The sequence below is a fragment of the Falco naumanni genome, chromosome 1 (genome assembly GCF_017639655.2).
Source record: "Falco naumanni isolate bFalNau1 chromosome 1, bFalNau1.pat, whole genome shotgun sequence".
NCBI classification, from domain to species: domain Eukaryota; kingdom Metazoa; phylum Chordata; class Aves; order Falconiformes; family Falconidae; genus Falco; species Falco naumanni.
Window position 1 is genome coordinate 98565058 of NC_054054.1, and position 18364 is coordinate 98583421.

The window sequence follows — 18364 nt, forward strand, 5'->3', positions numbered from 1 at the left end:
ATGCTTTGCATCTGTATGGGGTGTACAACAGTCTGCCTCAGATATGGAGGAGATTTTATAACTGAAAATCTTTCATTTCAGTGCCTGACTGGGAGGTGGGCCGAGAGCCGTGCGTTCAGCGGGCAGTGTGCTGGCTGCGGGGGCTGCAGGGCATACGGGCGGCGCGTTCTGGTCCCTAACGTGCGTGGCTGAACCCTCGTCAGGGGCGTCTTAAAACTGCGGGACGTGACAGCTTTCAGGATGCTGCCAGTAAACTTCAGGCAGCTGTGGGTTAACCTGCAGTCTGCTTTCCAGATTTGCTTCAGATATCTTTTATAGTCAAGTAGCTCTACAAGATGTCCTGAAAAGTAATCAAGCAAATGTACAAATAATCAAGCAAATATATTTTCAACTCAAGATTTTTGTTATTGTTGTAACTGTGAGTGAAGTGGGGAAACGGGCTGATGCATTTCAAAGGGTTAATCGAGATAATTTTTGAATTAGTTTGATTGGACGTGGTTATAAACTTAGCTGGGAAATAAGAATCCTGTGAAGATTCCAGTTTTTATGTAACTAAATACTAGCTGAGTAATGAGTAGTACTCAGAACTTTGACACTGTTCTGAAAGATAAATTTGCTAAATAAAGCTGACCTTGATTTTGAAAAGAACAAGGGTAATTGCTAATAGAGAAGATGATGAATTAAGATTATCTTCTATTGAGCTGGTACCTACACCGTCCACAGCTGCCACAGTGATAGCCAAGCATATGGTTGGTGCACGTGGGGAAAGGTGAGTGGATGCAGCTATTAAACAATGGCCTCGTTAGCCCCCTCTATTTTGCTGTAGCCATTCCAACAGGGTAATTAATCATGTTGGGCTATGTCTCCATCTAGGTTGCTGCACCGCATTCTAATTAAACACATTAGTGCTCCATCTGTAAGATAACAGGATAAGTTTTTCTTTAAACCTTCTATAAAGACTCTGTCAGGAGTAACTTGCCATGAAAACAGATACAGGACTGAAATTCAGGAACACAAATTCCATTCCTCTGACATGCGCTATGTTTTTTCCCCCTGAATTGCTGGTACAAGTGAGGAAGGACCAGAAATATTCAGAACTCCCTGATGTGTTGTTAAAACAAACTAACCCTGTAACAATAAGTTTAGGAGTGCAAGGCCGACCCTTAGGATCTCTTCCTTGTTTCAGTGTCTTTTAAATCTGGTATTTCTAAGGTCTTTTTACTTTATCTGCGATTGGGATTCTCTTTGTATAATGTGTTTGTTTCCCCATCAAAAGTAAAATAGAAAATACATAATCACTGGAGTATCGTATGTGACAATCTGAGATTTTTCTCATTGAAGAGGAAATGGAAACAAAACGTCTGCATTTCAGTGTGGAACTGTGGAGCACTACATAGTTATAAACAAATACATATCTGTCTTTACGAATATGAAGCAAATGGTTTAGTTTAAACACTAGTCATGACTGGAAAAAATGCTAGAACAATCATTCGTTATGTGGCATAATACTGGGTGAAAAGGGACTCTGCAGGTGAGTCAGGATGGGCAGAATAAATTATCAGCTGATCAGTGGATAGTGGATCCTTTTAAAATAGTTGTTACGAGTGCGTGTAAATCCGTTTCATGTGAACGTTTTTTGATTTCCAAACAATCTGAAGAAACCATTTACTCTTTCAGAATGTTTCTGTGGATACTGATCCGTACATGGCATGATTTGGTGCCTAGGGGTATCCTGTGCGGAGTGCAGCGGTTGGTAAAAGAGCTTCTGCATGATACGTTTTCCAGTCCAGTCAAAAAGAAATTTTGGAAGAAGCAGGAATGATTGCTTCTTGCGATTTTTGATTTCTTAAATACCAACCAAGCAAGGTGTTTAAGATGAGGTGGAACAAGCTTCTGTTAAATACAGTGCAGGCGTTGGTGATGACACCTTTGCGCTGCGGGATTAGATAGATGGCCTCTTGAAGTCAATTTCAGAAATGTTTCTCTATTATTTTTAATTTTTCTACCTGTTCTGAATTCTAATTGACAATATTTTTGTGTTGTGTTTCTCAAAATGGTGTATTTTTTATCTTCTCTCATGTTCGTTTTAATTGCACAAAACTTGATTGACTGATGTAGCCAGTAGGCTCTCCACTGCTTGGTGGAATGGAATAATTACTCTATGCCTTAAGTTTATAATTATGTAAATGCATCCTATGTAGAGAGTTGCCCTTTTTTGCTATACTATCACATTGTTAAAAATCAATCTGCTATATTTTCTTGTTTTAAATTTTCAATTAGTACTGCTGCATAGTCAGTTGTTTTATTTACATAGTTTTTTCTTCATGAAATTGTTTTATCCTTTATTGAATTTTGTTGATTGGTTTTAACAGCAATTTATCATTTTCTTAAAAAATCCTCTGTTCTGACCCTGTCTTTAGTAATGCTTTTAGTTTTGCCTAACTTGTCATGATTTACAAATTAATAAAAATACCTTCCATTTTATCACGTAAGCTGTTTGAGTAGGTATTGATTAATTACTGATCAAGCATAAACCTTTTCACTTCTCACTGGTACTTATTTCATTTGATAGTGAACCGTTTCTGGGTAACTCTGTGTCTGCACTTTACCAAGCTTCTCTGCATCGTGCTGTTTGACCACATTTCTCTTATATTTGAGGCATCTGTAGAACTGTCAGAAAGCCCTGCTACAGTGAAAGCGCAACACCTACTGTAATTTTCCTATCCTTAATGCAGTTACCATGTTAAAGGAAGAAATTAGTTTAGCTTGAGATCTGTGCTGGATAAAAAAACCAAACACACTTAGCTACTGGTTAAGCATGTCATGGGGTTTTCCATATCCTTACAGACAATTTGTGAGATTTCTTATTCCGGTGTTTTTCCAGGAATTAATGTTAATCCCACCATCTTTCAGGAATACATATTGCTCTTAGTCTGTTCTCTCTACATTGCTAACCTGGATTTCATCAGGCCCAACTACTCTGGAAATGCCGGGCTTAACTAATTGCTCTTAGACCTGTTCTTTTGCCTGTTTAGGTTGTTGGCATTAACTGTGTCTCTGGAGTTGACCTGTTAAAGAGCAGTCTGAAGCGACCGTCAGTAGCTGCAATTAGTAAGTACAGTTGACTGCTGCCAAGTGCAGCTGCTGAAGCTTGGAAGCCTTTTAGTTAGCGTAGGAAATAGGAAAAAATCGCTTTTTCATTTAGAAGCAGGGTGACTTGACATCATGGAAATGCCCTCATTTTTCTGTTCTGGAACATTAGACTGATATCTGGAAACACTTTGGTGGCAAGCAAGGGAGATTTCAACAGAATCGCTAGATCTAGAAATGCAAGTAGTATCTTGGGAGAAGGGGATTTATGGGCTGCCGTTGCCTTGAGCCAACATGCTTGTTAATTTGTGATAGATCTAGCTTCTAGCTTTTGTCATATTTCTGTGGGTAACCTTGGAGTGACCCTTGACTGACGAGTGAGTTGGCTCTGTTGCACATGAAACTGTTTTGCATGAGAGGAAAATAGAATTGTTCATTTTGAAACCTCAATCTGTTGCACTTTTTCTCCACCTTTTGAGCTGCTTTCGAGTTCACAATTAAGCCTGTCTGAGTTGGAATCAGACCTGTAAACTGTGTTTTTCACCTCTGTTAGAGAAGTTATTGCAGGGAAAGCTTACAGCCTTTGCTTACCTCTCATCATTATTTTGTTCCCAGTTGCAGTATCTGTGTATGTGTTTCCTTCTGACTGGCCTTTTTGGGATTGATAAAAGGAGGTGAAACAGAGAGCAAGTTCTGGTAAATCGCAGAATTTCTGTGGTAGTGGGAGGCAGTTTGTGTATACAGAGGTAGACAAACGCATTCATGGTATCAGTTCTTCGCTGTAATGTGAGAGAGAGCGCTAGTAAACCAGTTAGAGGTTGTTCATGTTGCCTCTATCGCTGTCCTGGCAACACAGTGTCCCGCAAGGAGTGGGTAAGTCCCTGCTAGTTTTTTCCACGTACTTGGGATGAAAATGAGGAAATCAGAGTGGCACCCCACGCCAGAGCGCTGAAAACTGCACAACCTTCTGCATTTACAGCACTCCAGAGCCTGTCATTCAAGCAAGTGGTTTCCAGCTGCTTCTTGCCCTTTGGTCTTACATTGGGCTTAGCGTTGCTCAGATGCTGTTATTAAAACACTGACTGCTCTTTTCAAAAATTCTGGGCTCACATAAAACTTTCCTCAATTACCTAGAGCTACTGTCTTCATTTCATGACAGGCTAGACTATGATGACTATCGACTTCTCTCTGTCAGCCTCAGAGCTCTAGCAGATCTGAGAGACCAAACTCCTGTCCTGAGTCTAGTGGTGGGATTTATCCTCCTCCTTGTTTGACTCAAGTGAAGGCTCATGCACAGTGTGTTTCTGCTGTAAGAAATGAGCAGAAAAAAAGGCACCTTAAGAAAAGGCAGCATCCAGATGAAATATGCTAGTGCCTGTATGTGCTCTTACTTAACGTTTTCAGGCAGCTTTATGAAATGGCATGTTAAATAAACCGGTTCTTCAATAGGTGTTTTTCCTCTTTCTTTTGCAATGAGATTGGAAAAGCTTCAAGAAAATGCATGTGTTTGTATGTCTTTGTGTGTGTGAATACATACGTGTGTACATATGGTATCCCTCAATGTGTGCAAAAGTGATAGGAAGTAAACCAAAGGAAAAGTAAGTGATAAATAGCTATGAATTACTGGCTTTAGAAGTCCTTCAGGTATTCTTGACCTAATGGATAATAAGCACAAAGTACAAACTTCTTAAATAATACGGTGCACCCAGTTCATGTGTAGTGGAATATGTACACTTTAGAGGGTTATATACTAACTTGTACTGCAGGTCCGTCCTTAGGATGTATTATTGTTCAGGGAAGTCTTCAAACACCATGGGGATGCTGAAGTAGGAAAACAGTATTTTCTCATTAAACGTGTTGCTAACATCTTTCCCCTCCTAGCAAAGTGGTTACAAGTTGCCTCTTTGCTTTTGCCCCTGGTAGACTGTTTTCTAAACCTGAAACTATGTGTCAGTGTGTCCCGAGTCCTTTAAAATCAATCAATCCTCCTATTATGTTGTAGCTTAGAAGTAAAGAAGGAATAAATGACAGTTAGTTTGCTTTCGTTTCTATGCTGTACTTACTGATGGTGTCACATTAGAAAGCAAAAATAAATATTTGTTTGCATTCAGTGTGTCTTGCCCACCTTTCCCAACTACCTCAAAGAAAAAAAAAAAGCTCAGCCAGAGCTTTATAGTGTCTTGAGGTAGAATTTGGAGGGGCAAGGGGTTTGGTGCAAAGTGTGGAATAAGAGGAAGGAATTGTCTGTCACTTGTTGAGATAAAGCAGCAACTTTGAAGATTGCTGAAGTTTCTCAGATCTTTTGGCTGCAGCTATTATTTTTTGGGAGCTACAGGTAACAAGAAGAAAAGTGGGTAACAGCCAGCTTAAATTTCTGTGACCCCGAACCGGATCCTCCTTGGAACTTGTGCAAATTCATGGTGGTGGCTCCATCTGACACTTTGCTAGACGGGAAAATAAAGAGATATAAGAAGGAAACTTGAGAAAGACTGACTCTAAAACCCAGCACCAGTTAGGGTACATACCACTGATTATAAATATTTATTTATTGAGTGATAGACTGAATCTTACAGCTTTTTAAGACCTTCACCAGAGATGTTGGAGATGCATTTCTCAAGTTACTACTTGTTTCTTTTCCCAGTTTTCTAGGTGAATTCTTTAAACATTGGGTTATCAGATCTCTTGGTATCTTTTTGTCTCCTTTAATCTTCCTGGATGTGAAAAAATCCCTTTATTAATTTTGCATTGAAACAGCAACTCCCATGAAAAACTAAATTTTATAAGGCGGTGTTTTCAATCTATGACAACTTCACTGAAAAATGCTTTTGACTGGCTCTATTCCATCTATTTTAAGTGTTAAAAGAACAAAGTCCCGAACAGTTGGCAAGACTGTATTCAGGATGTGACTCTCAGAAAGGTACTTTGTAACCGCGACAGAATTCAGCATCCTTGTAGCTAGATTAAATAAAAATTGATGACTGTAATGGTGAACTTGGAAGAAAAAAACATCAAAACGTGAAGGCTTGTGGAGAAACAATTCATTGAATGACTGGGTGGTAAGATTTTAGGGTATTGACTGCTGGTAAGTGCAAAGTAATGCTCGTGGGGAAAAACCCAACCCTGACTGCACAGACGTTGTGACAGGCTTTTAAGTTGGCTGTCGCCACATGGCTTTCAGGTGGGACACACGCTTGAAGTCTGTATGGGTGGTTCCCTGAAACTCCAGTTGATGCCTGACCAGCAGTTATCCCACTTTCCAGTCCTCCTAACCTCCTTGCCCCCAGATAGACTCTCAGGAATAACTGGGAAAAAAAGAGAGGACAAAAATACGGTATTTCTGTCTTCTTGAATGCTTTGAATGCAGTATCTGTCCATTTCAAAAAAAAGAGATATTAGAGCTTCAAGTAATACAGTGGAAAGTATATTGAGGGTGTAGAAAGGCTTTCATGTAGGGAGATGCTAAACAGACTTGGGACTGTTCAGCTCAGGAAAAAGATAACTGGGATAATCTTGAAAAGGTCTATAAACTCATCAATGTGTAGAGAATAAAAAGATAATTGGGATAATCTTGAAAAGGTCTATAAACTCATCAATGTGTAGAGAATAAGAAATGATTATTTAGAGTTTTTTGTAGTACAAGAAGAATAGGGCATCTAATGAAATGATTAAGCAATAGATTAAAAGAAATTAAATCGTAGCATTCTAGGTATTTTTCTGATAAGCTATTCAAGTCAGAGACTGGAGGACAGCCAGTTCAGGGAAGCAGGCAGTGAGGGTTCAGCGTCACTGTAGGTCAAGTTGCGAATGGAAGAAAATGTCTCTTTTGGTTATGCGTGTGTGGTGAGGGCTGTAATGGCTGAATTTCGGTGCTGCCATCAGCTTTCAGGCTGCGGGTGTGGAAATAGGGTGTTTTTTCCACACACAACTTAATTACCTGGTGGGATATGCAAGCGTAGGGTGTGGTAGAAGCTTGCAGAAGTATTTGGGTTCCGCTATTAATTAGATAACTTCATAGATGAGAAGACTGTTGAAGAGCATGATACGTAATGGTCCGGATGTGCCTTAGGAAGTCCCAATAATGCGAGGTTGCCAGGAGCTGGCTGAGTGTTGCAAAGGGTTGCTTTAGACTTGCCTGGAGTTGTAGGCATCGTCAAGTCGCCACCGTCTGAGGCAGGCTGCTGAGGTGGGTGGGCTTCGGTCTAACCTTGCAGCTGTTCCTGAGCTCGGGGCTTTCCACATCACAGGTGAGCGTGTAGGTCATGGGCCTTTGGTCTTGGCATATGTCTATCTGCCTTTAAAAGGTTTTGAATGATTTAGTTATGGCTGAACACAAACATTTTTCAGATAATAGAATTATTTTTCTTCCGATTTGCCCTGCAAGGTAAAACCTATTTTCTTAAGTGCACTAGAGAGCTTCCTCGCCGTGGAGACAATGATAAGTGATGAGCATTACGCGAGGTGAGCCATTGATCTCATCTCCAGAGAACAATGAGCCTGTCCTGCATCGCCAGTGTTACCCATAGCAAAGGAAAAAGAACGTAGGGGGTTTGGGGAAATGCAGATTTTCCAGTTTTCAGGTTGCTAAAGAGTTAAAAACCCGCTGTGAAGAAAAGGAAAAAAGCATGTTCCATTCAGAGAGCTTAAGGCCTTGTGCAAAGAGAAAATGTTTACAGGCAGGATAAAACATAAGCAATTTAGAAATGATTTGAAAACTGTTTTTGAGTAGATGGGGAAGTAGAATGGGTGTGAGCCGAAGAGAACACGGCACAACAGATGAAGTATTAAGCAAGGTTTTGCAAGGGGAAAACCTTTTGGGTTGGAAGTCAGCCCTTTTTCCCCGTGGGGATTCCGAGGCTCTGTTTTGGTGGTCTGTACAGTAGAGACTGAGCCTTGGCAAGCCGAGGAGTGCATGATGTCATTGGATGCATAACATATGCACGGAGAGCTAGTAAATGCTGTTCGCACTGCAGCGCGCTGCCAGATGTGTGTGCTGGAACGCACTTTGAGAAATGGAAAAACCATCTTTATAAAGATACTGAGAAATGATATAAGCATGTCCTGTGCGGAGCCTGGTCTCAGCCACAGTAAAATAGACTCTGTAGGGTTTCTCACCCCTAAACCCTAGGTTTCTGCTCTTGGGAGCCCTCCGTATGGAAGGCCTTAGTCAGGGCTTTTCTGTTGTTCAGAGGTGAGCTCTGGGAAGCTCCTGTTTTACCCAGAGAACATTTCTAGAGCATCTTAGTGTGAATTATTTGCAGCAGAGGAGAATGAAAGGAGTCCATTCACTCCAGTTTCCGCTTTTCATTTGCTTCCTATTACGGATGGTCACAGCGTTATTATGGCAGAGGCTTCTGGTGCCAGGCACTGCTCTCTTTGCTGATGCACAGCCCTCTCTACAGCTCACCAGGCTTCCAGGAATGATTTCCATCTCTTACCCAACAGTGCTTCACATGCAGTAAAACCAAAGGTGGGTTTATGTTTTTTCTGTATTTTGGGGCAAAAATAGAATTTCATTCTAGATTTTGATGTCAGCTAAGAATATTGGTGTGCAGTACAGTATATGTTACCTGGTCACTGGTGTGCCAAGAGTTAAATTTGGCTTTGCTTCTTCCTTTTGCACTGGCTCTGAGAGATTAAAGGGAGGAGGGCAGCTGCTGGAAGGCAGCAGCAGGAGAACGCCTACAGAAGGTCAGGAATTCCTTATCCAAATGGGACAGCATTTCAAGCTTGAGAGCTTTATTCTGTTTTGTGTATTTGTGCTATTTTTCATGTTTACTGATGGTTTTTCCTGCTAAAAGGATTATTGCTAACTGATGGTATTGTAATCTTGCTGGTCTGTATACAAGACTACAAACAAGTCTCCTGTAACAGTTACGCACAGAAATTGCCACTTTGGAACCTTTGGAGCTGTGCTGTTTCGGAAAGGTCTGTTTGAGATGTGCCCTGATCACTGCCTCAGAGGAATGTGACATCTGTGACTTGGGGGGAGACTTGTATTTTATGCTCATTGAGTAGAAACTGTTCTTCTGCTGAGTTTTGAGACCATGCACCACAAAAGGGATCCGCTTCCTCCTCGCTGGGATACCGGGCACCTCTGCCAGGCAGACGGTAACTAGCGGCGGGCAGAGAGACCCTGTCAGCGTATGCATCGCTGCTCCTCAGCTTCCAACTAAGGAGGCCAATGATGTTCTGTGCCATTTTAATAAGGAAGAGCACAGCCCTGTAAATGTCATTGTGCTTGGACAGACATGGTAAATGCTCCCAGGCTTCAGGCTCCAAGGCATGAACTTTTACCAAGTGGCATCAGAAAGGGGTTTTCTTCCTCATATACAAGGCACATATATCACTCTATAGAAGGAAGATCTGTGGGAGGTATGTTTCCAGACTGATTGGACTGGTTTTGTCTGTTGTGCCAGAAGGATCCTGACCAAGCAGGCTAAATGGCTGATTTAGTAGGCCAGGCTACGGGATTTAGGGAAAACCTGTCTGTTCCGGTATGTGGTTCCTGTAGCAGCTCAGTTCAATCCAGCAACAAGAACTCCCCCCCTTTTTTTTCTCCCTCCCCTCTTCTTTTTCCTTTTTGTCTTTTTTATTTTCGTGTTTCTTCTTCCCTTTCCCTTTCCCTTTCCCTTTCCCTTTCCCTTTCCCTTTCCCTTTCCCTTTCCCTTTCCCTTTCCCTTTCCCTTTCCCTTTCCCTTTCCCTTTCCCTTTCCCTTTCCCTTTCCCTTTCCCTTTCCCTTTCCCTTTCCCTTTCCCTTTCCCTTTCCCTTTCCCTTTCCCTTTCCTTTTGTCTTTTAATTGAGGCTTCAACGATTTGGAATAAACCATTGTAAAATTGGTTTAGGTTTTGGACTTTGAAGTTATGCTTGTTTGGCCTAAGCCTTTACGCAGGTTAATTAGAAGGGGCTTTTTAACTAGAAGAATAATAGTAAGATTCTCCTACGTGCAAATATGAGCTTATTGGCAGCACTTTACCTAAATTATGATACTTACAGAATGGCAGTTGGGTAGTGATGTGGAAAACTGAGTCACCCCATTCCTGACAGCCCGCTGCGTTGTCACGTAGACCAGAATAAGAGTCTGTGACCAGGCAGAGAGAATAGATCACACTAATTTGTGTCTCACTTGTCTGTCATCGCTTGTATATGCAGCACATAAAGAAGGCATCACACGTAACAGGGAAATTCAAGATCTAGAGGGCCTTTTCCATCCCTCATCCTATCCATGATAGAATCTACGTAGTAAATTTTAGTTCATTCTTGCCCTTTCTTATTTTTACTTATAGCAGTCGAGTAATTCATTCCCACTTGCTCTTTTAATCTCTGACACGCATCCAATATCTGCTGCCAGAGCTGCAGCGTTATCAGGTTAAAGATTCTTGCCACATCTTTTTTTCCATATACAATTCCTTTATTACATTTTCAGTTCTATTTACGTTTTCTGTGCTGTTTCTAGATTATCAGTAACTGCCTGGTGAAGTGCTTGGAAATGGGTGCAATAGCAGAGGAATAGCAAGGCTGCCTTAGAACTGGAATAAAATGTTATCGTGATCATCCTATCTGTGGTAGAATCTACATAGTAAAAGATGAAAATGGTGTGTTTTGCAGCTATTCAAAACTTTTGGTTATAATTCTTACCTCTTTCAGTTCCCAGTTGCTCTGCAGTTGGTTTTGCCATTGAGTATCAAGGTTTAATTGGTTTGCATCAGTAGAACTTTCAATGCGAAACTGCTGATGAACTGATTTACACATGGCTAGAAAAGAATCCTTTTTTAGAAGTAACAGAGAAGGTCATTACATTATTTTTATTCCTTTATTCCTTTTACATTTGCTCGTAGTGACTGTTCAGCAGTTTGAACTGGATAAAGCCTTGGTTTCTGTGCATACTAATGCTCAAGTCACAGGAGCCTGGAACTGTCAGTCATTAAAGTAGTTACTTCTAACTGTGTGATTATGTGAATTGAAGAAAGGAAATGGTATAAAGGAATTTTACCGTTAATATGCTTCCTCAAAGCTAACTCTGGAAAGGAAGTATGGCCATGTTTTCCTCTGCTGATGTGCTGTATTCAAAAGGAAAAAAAATTCCTTACTTTGAATTAATCATAGTTTTATGAAGTCCAGGAGCATAAACCAGATCTTTTTTTAATGGCAAGACTTAATTTTAAAGGTCTGTCTGTAAACTTAGCAAATAAAACAAATTATTGATCCTTTCAAGTCTAATGACAGCTTTACTTGCCATGGCACAGCTTGAAAAGACCACTACCAACTACCGACCTGCATTACAACGTGCTCTGTATTATCATGGTACAAGCTCAGTGTGATTTGGTTTAATATAAAGATTTTTTTTAAAAAAAAAGTTTCAGGTTGGTTGGATGTCTGAGGGGACTGGTAATGTATTGTATAGATTTAGACATTCACACACAGGTCACTGGTTTGAAAAAGGGTAGGTTTGTGAGAAGTTGCTGGCTGCTTGGTGGTCTGTTCAGATGGCATTTGCATGAGAGGAGCTGCATCTTCAGTTGGCATTAAGCAGTTCTGGCTGATAGTCCCAGCTGGCTGGTAGTCAAAGCAGGGGGGTCCTACATGAAGTGGCTTGTGGAGCCTGGGCACTGGGTTCTGCTGTGGACGCAAGAAGTAATCTTTATTCTGAGGATTTCAGATGTGTCAGAAATGATGTTGCGGGGAGTGTTATAACGTTACTCACTCTTTTCTGTCTGCTTTGTGCATGTGCAAGGACCCTCTCTTTCAGCGGCATCCACTGCTAATCTCACTTTTTTAAAATGGCAAAATCTGTGCTGGAGAAAAAGGAAGGTAAAGTGAGTACAGGTGACGCTTCAAGTAGAGTTTGTTGTTTTGGGTCTGCTGTGAGTTCATCCCGTGTAATAGATCACCCCTTGTAATAAGTCTAGTAAGAAAAGAGGCTAATTGCAAGAATAGATTATGGAGCAAATGTCTGTTTACATAATCTTTCATTAGCCAGTTTGGTTTTGCTTTAGAAAGTATTTAAAATTAATCTTTTATCATCAGTAACCACTTTTATGTAGACACGGATCAAATATTTTCTTATTTTTGGTTCTTGCGAATAACTTACCCCTCAACTTTCCTGTCAGGCCTTGGATGGAAATTGCTGCATGGTTGGGTCCTTCTGTTTCTCCATGCAGAAAAATGTCAGTACCTCTCTAAGCCTTATGTTCTTTCATGCTGAATGCTTGAACACACAAAGTTAAATGAAGTAGCTATATTCTTCGTATTTTTAGGCTGGAGCCAACAGCTGTCCTAGTTACTCTTAAATGCTCTCACAACTTTATGCTGAAAAACGTAATTGCAAGTCAGGTTCTGCATAAGTGTTTTGTGCTGTAGTGGCGTGCTGGCCTCTGTGCTGCAGGATGGAGCCGGCCAAGACTTGCCTTCATCACTGGCAGGTTCTTATGTTCTTATTTTGATGAGCTCCCCTAAGCTTACTGGCCAAAGTAGCGAAGTTAAATAAAACTGTGTCAGAAACCCGCCGTCATGGTGGTGAAGTGGCCTAGACTACATCTACAACTACTCATCTGATAGAGACACCCCCTTTTTGAGAGTCTGGGCTCTGTGAGAGCGGAGGGGGTGCTGCACCCTTCGGGCCAGGCACATCTGCTGGCTGTGGACAGCTTGTGGCCAGATCTGGGCTGACAGCGGTGTTTGTAAGCAGGACAACATAAGGTAAACCTCCACCTGGATATGCTTCTCCAACCAGATGGTTGTTGTAGGTCTTTTCCAACTGAAACCGTTCTGTTCTAAGAACCTTCGATGTAACTCCTCAGGGTCCAGACGGCCCCTGCCGCAGTGCTTTCAGTGATACTGTGCAGTTTTACAGCACCTGAATATTGTTTCCCACTTTTGAAATGGTTCTCTCTGACATGGCAGTGACAAGTTATTATCCACATTAACTGTAGCCTAAAGAAAGAATTGCTCTTTGAACACCTTTCTAAAGAAGAGTTATTCGATTTTTTTTGAGACCTCATTGCCTGTCTATCTGTAGAGACTTTGTTGTTGTACAGAAGTTCGGTTTATTCCTTTCCTCTGTTCTCAAATGCTGTAGCAGTGGAAAGGGCTGCTCTGTAGCTTCAGCAACTGTGGTTTGGGGAAAAGATGATACTGCATATGGATGAATCGTGTCACATCTCTTATTCATAGAGTCCCAACTGAATATGTGAACAGACACAAACGGAATTCCTGTTCCACATTTTACAAGAAAGTTCAGCAGTAGGACTGTCTATCATTGTAAATCAGTAAGAGAAGACTCCTGAGAGAGTTACAAGTGCTGTTTCTGACTGTTACCGGATCTTTTGTTGAGTATCTCAGGGCTTGGGAGTAGGATAGCTGGTGTAATATACCTGCATTTCCACTGTGTGGAAGAGAAATTTTTGAATAGACAAAACAGATCTTTTACAACACAATAGTTTTATTGTGTAGCCCTTTCAGAGGAAACTTAAAAAAAAAAATTGAATTAAACCTTGCATTTCTTTACATTTAGAAAGTATGTTCTGTGTCCTGCAAAGCACAGAACCTGTGCCCAGGAGGTTCCCTCTGGACATCAGGGAACACTTTTTCCCTGGGAAGCACAGCCGAGCAGTGGCACAGGCTGCCCAGGCCATGGAGCCCCCCTCCCTGGGGTGGTCAGAAGCCCCTGGACATGGCTCAGGGTGGCTTGCCCGAGCAGGAGGCTGGAGGAGGTGACCTACCTCCAGAGATGCGTTCCCACCTCAGCCCTCCTGGGAGTCCGTGGTTTATTGCCTGCAGACAAACTGCAGCCTCCAAGGTTCCCACAAAATGATCCAAGCGCTAAAGGAAAGTAGGCTTTGCTGTTTTAGCCATGTCTGGTTTCATTCTTAAATTTTTATTTTTCAGTAAATGGTAATGGCTTAAGCTGCTGGCCATTGGGAGGCAGGCCCTGCGGAGTGGCCAGTTGCTTGGCAACGAGCAGCAGCAGGGTGGGGGGTGAGGGAGGGAGAGCAGCTTCCGAAGGGATGAGCAGCAGCATCCCCCCTGAAATCACGGGCTTGCGAAATGGGACAGTTTCCTCAAAGACCTACAGCACTGGGGAAGATTTCTCGGGGACGTGAGGGAATATTGTGAATATCGGAACATGGAATGGAGTTGTGCTTGCCTTTGAATTTGGCTACTTAACGTCAAAACTATTTATTTCTAAAGTCCCTGCTGATGAGGTCCGACTGGCAGTACTCCCTGTGTATTCCCTGGTCTAAATCCTTGTTCTTGGCTCCACAGCATTGCTGCCAGTTCTTTGAAGCTCATCAGTGCTGCTGTTTAACCGGGTGGACGAGGTGCTGCGGAGTGTGATGAAGCATGGGTGCAAGAACGGATACGCACACGTGCATGAGCACGCGCAGACACATGCGCAGACATGGGCATGCCCCTGCATGCATTCCGTTCTCTTGTTCTTCCCCTCCCTGATGTGTTGCTCCTTTTCCTGTGTGTGCTTTCACTCTCCAGCTCCTTACTCCTCCTCCTGCCCCACTGTGCTGCAGCCCCTTTGTTTCTGGCAGGAGAAGCAAGAAAACCAGCCTGCGAGTTGAACCTGCCTCCTTTGGGGTGTTTATTGGCTTGTTTAAACTTGTGCATTCAGAAAGATACCATGGAACTGCATTACAAAGGGACAGGGCACTTCTGCCTTCTCCAGTGGGCAACCCCCTGCTGCCTGCGTCTGCTTTGGAGCAGTGACGCAAGTTTGACCCAAAGTCGTGCCTGTGCATGATGTCAGACTGTATCTGTCAAGTTTTTTGATCAAATTAGCAGTGTTGCTAAAGAAACGACTGATTTCCTTGACAGCTGGTTCTCACTAGAAGTTTCCTCCTCTCAGCTGTTTATTTGTTCTTTTCTGTGCTAAATCTACTTGCCAGACCTTTTAGCGTAACCAGCTAGAAGTGGACCTGTGTAACTTACGGATGTTAGGGGGGAAAAAAAGAGAACTGAAGGCAGTGAGGTGTACAGGAATCTCTGTTTCAAGGGAAGAAACACAAGAGCTCTTAAAGCTGGGTAGCACTTTTCACCTGCAATTTGATCAGATCGCCCCTGTATCCACAGCATTGGAAAATGAGCGCTCAGGAAATGTGGGGAAGAAGAGCCTAAACTGATTACGAGTCTCAAAGCATCCTAGTAAATAATGACGTAAGGTGAGGAAGTCCAAAGAGTCATGGAAAAACAGTTGGTTTTACTGTAGCGTCTGTAGCAACAGACATTTCCATCAGTTTATATTCTCAGGATAAAGGTGGGCGAGGAAAAAGATGGAGTGAGATGGTCCTGCTGGGATGGATGAATGTGCAGTCTTGGCTGCATGAATTTTCTCCTTGCTTAGAAGGAATCTAAATGAAATTTTCTCCTTTGATATTAAACTGCTTGGCTGGAATTACAGGAGTGACTTGGTGGCACTCCACTCCTGTTACGGGCATGTATAGGGCCATCCTGTACTAGTTAAAATCAATTAATTTCCAGCATGCCCAGATAATAATACTTTCCTTCCCTTAATGTCTCTTCTTGGCTCACTGTGTAGTATTGTGGATTCTTTGGAAAAAGTACTGTCCTTAAAGACTTGGAAGGTGCCTGTCATGCAGTTAGTTCTGCCATTACTAAGCAATAAATAACATGCCTTGAGAAATAAGGCACCGTTTCAGTGCTCTGAGGTGAAAGGAAGTTCCCCCTCAACCTCAAGCTACGTTCCATTAGGATCTGCAGAAATATCCATGCGGAGGTGACTGGACCTGTCCCCGCGAGGGTGCCAGTCCCCCTGTGGCAGCCTGGTGGCTGCACCGTGGCATGGGCAGATCCCCACAGTGTCACCAGCCTTGCGAGCAGGGCAAATCGGTTGCCCTATTGTCCTGGTGTGATGCATGTGTTAAATAGGTGATTTATTTGTCTCTTAGAATTTCTTACTTGAGGCAGCAGCGGGTGATGGAAGTCAGCAAGGGAAGACTGAGAGAAGACCCTTCTCCGGGAGAGGAGAGATAGCAGAAAGGATACTTTTTTTGGTAGATCTTTGCCTCCCAAGTATTGCTTTGACCCACATCTTGACTGAATTACACTTGTCTCCATAGCAGCAGTAATTGTGCTTCCTATGGAAAAAAGGAGGGGGAAGCCATAATTAGAAGCAGGTCCCAAACACGATGTTTTCTTCTCAGAATCATGTAATGGAAGAGCTGAAGCTTCTTAAGCCAATAACGGAGTCACAACCAACAGTTCCAAAGCAAACGCATTCCTTGGTAAGATACAGTTAAAATTTGTAAGATACAGTTAGGATTTGTTTCCTGTCCAATAAACTACAGAAGTACTTGTTTTGCCGTAAGACTATCACATAAATATTTCACAGGCACAACTGCTTGTCTTGATGAATACAGTCACTAGCCAGAAGATTCCTGCTCGCATCCTTAGGCTTCTTGATCTGGGAGTTCCCCACCTCTGCCTTGTAGGGTGCTGTGTATGATTCGCTTTCCCCTTGCAAAATAAAGAAGGATTTGCCCTCTCCCCCATACTCATTTCTGAATATTTTAGAATATCGACTGAAGTGTGTGCCCATGAAGAATCTGAGTGCCGCCTCCATGGGGGTTTAGTTACTTCCCCATGTTTTGTCACTCTTTGTTCCTGCTGTAGATGAGTTTGGCTGGTTATTGTGTTTAATATTAGACTCACCCTTGTGTGGACGGTTCTTTCTAGTTCCTCATGTGGAGACCTGGGAAGTATTTACGTGTTCTACATGCATCTTCCTTGTTGAAGCGTTGGACACTGAGCGTACCGGGTTTGGTGGGGATGGAGTTGATTTTCTTCATAGCAGACCATATGGTGCCTTGTTTTGGATTTGTAACCAAACGAGTGTTGGTAACACACAAATGTTCTAGCTATTGCTGAACTGTGCCTGCACAGCACCAAGGCCTTCTCTCACCCTGCGATAGTGCTTGTTTCCTTGCACCTTTTCTCTCTTATGTGTATAAACGTGCATGTGTAAACGCTTACAGTCACAATCGGGGTGCCAACAACGACTCTCTAGCTATGCTGCAAAAAGCAAGATGATGAAGTGGGGCAGTATGCTGTTCTCTTTTTTCACTTTCCTTTTTTCCCCGTTTTTTTTTTTTCCTCCACCCCCACCCCCTGTTTTTGCTTTTCATTCTCCCCTCCCCCCACCTTTTCTCTTACAAAGTAAGGAGTAGGGCTCTCATTTGGAATACCAAAGAGCAGTGTAAGGAACGATGCAGTGTTTCACCATTTACTTCCCAAAGGGTGGGAAAGGGATGGAGTTTTATCACAAGACTTGGTCTATGAATTAAAAAAGAACTGCCTAATTTTAGGGCAAAAGCCCTAAATGAGGTAGAAAATACGGACATACACTTGCATGCCTTCCAAAAATGAGTGTTTCTTGGTGGGTTTATTTTCCATACGCATTCCTGGCGTACCCCTCTCTGCACTGCAGGCAAACCTTTGGTGGGAATGCTGGCTGCCTCCCATGTTCCTGCTCGTCTGTGGCTGTGTTACAGAGCCATGCAGTCACAGAATGGTTTGGGTTGGAAAGAACCTTTGAAGGCCATCTAATCTACCCCCTTGGTATTAGGGAAATACCACTCCAAGAGATATTTTTGTGTGTGTGTGAAGAAAATACTTACAAATGAGTGCCTGGAAGCAAGGGTGATGGATCGCAAGGAGCAAAACATGCAGTGCAGTGTCCCGTGTTCCCTGCGACCAGCGTGGGGCCGGGGTCTCTGCAAGCGTCTGTTCCCTACATCCTAGCTCAGATGTCAGTGCTTGAGAGGGCACTCTATCACAACAAGATTAGCCCTAATCTTATATTAACCTCTTGGATCATTTTGTGGTACCTCTGAATGATTTGTAATTAGTAACAGGCACCTACAGCCCTCAGACAATTTGGCCTGTGTGATCACCTCCCCCCCTTACCCCTCATGAATGCAGTTGCCAGTAATAAATGCTGAAGGCTCTTTCCTTATCTTCATTTCAGTTCTGCATCTCCTTGAACAAAATTGTGCTACAACTCTCTAATTAGTCTTAAGCAACCAGTTTTTCTCACCTGCTTCTCCTGTCAGAAGTGGTATGTTCCAGATAGGTATATCCTCATTTTTCAAAGCCCTGTCCTTGGTGTTTCAGCCTGGATTATACCCCTGTGAAAAGAGCTTTTTCTGCTTGACTAAACGAAGCATTTTCTGAAGTGATTTTCAGTCTTTTGAAGAGAGTCAGCTGCTGAGATGTGAACCCCAGGTAACCTAATAATGAAAATAATC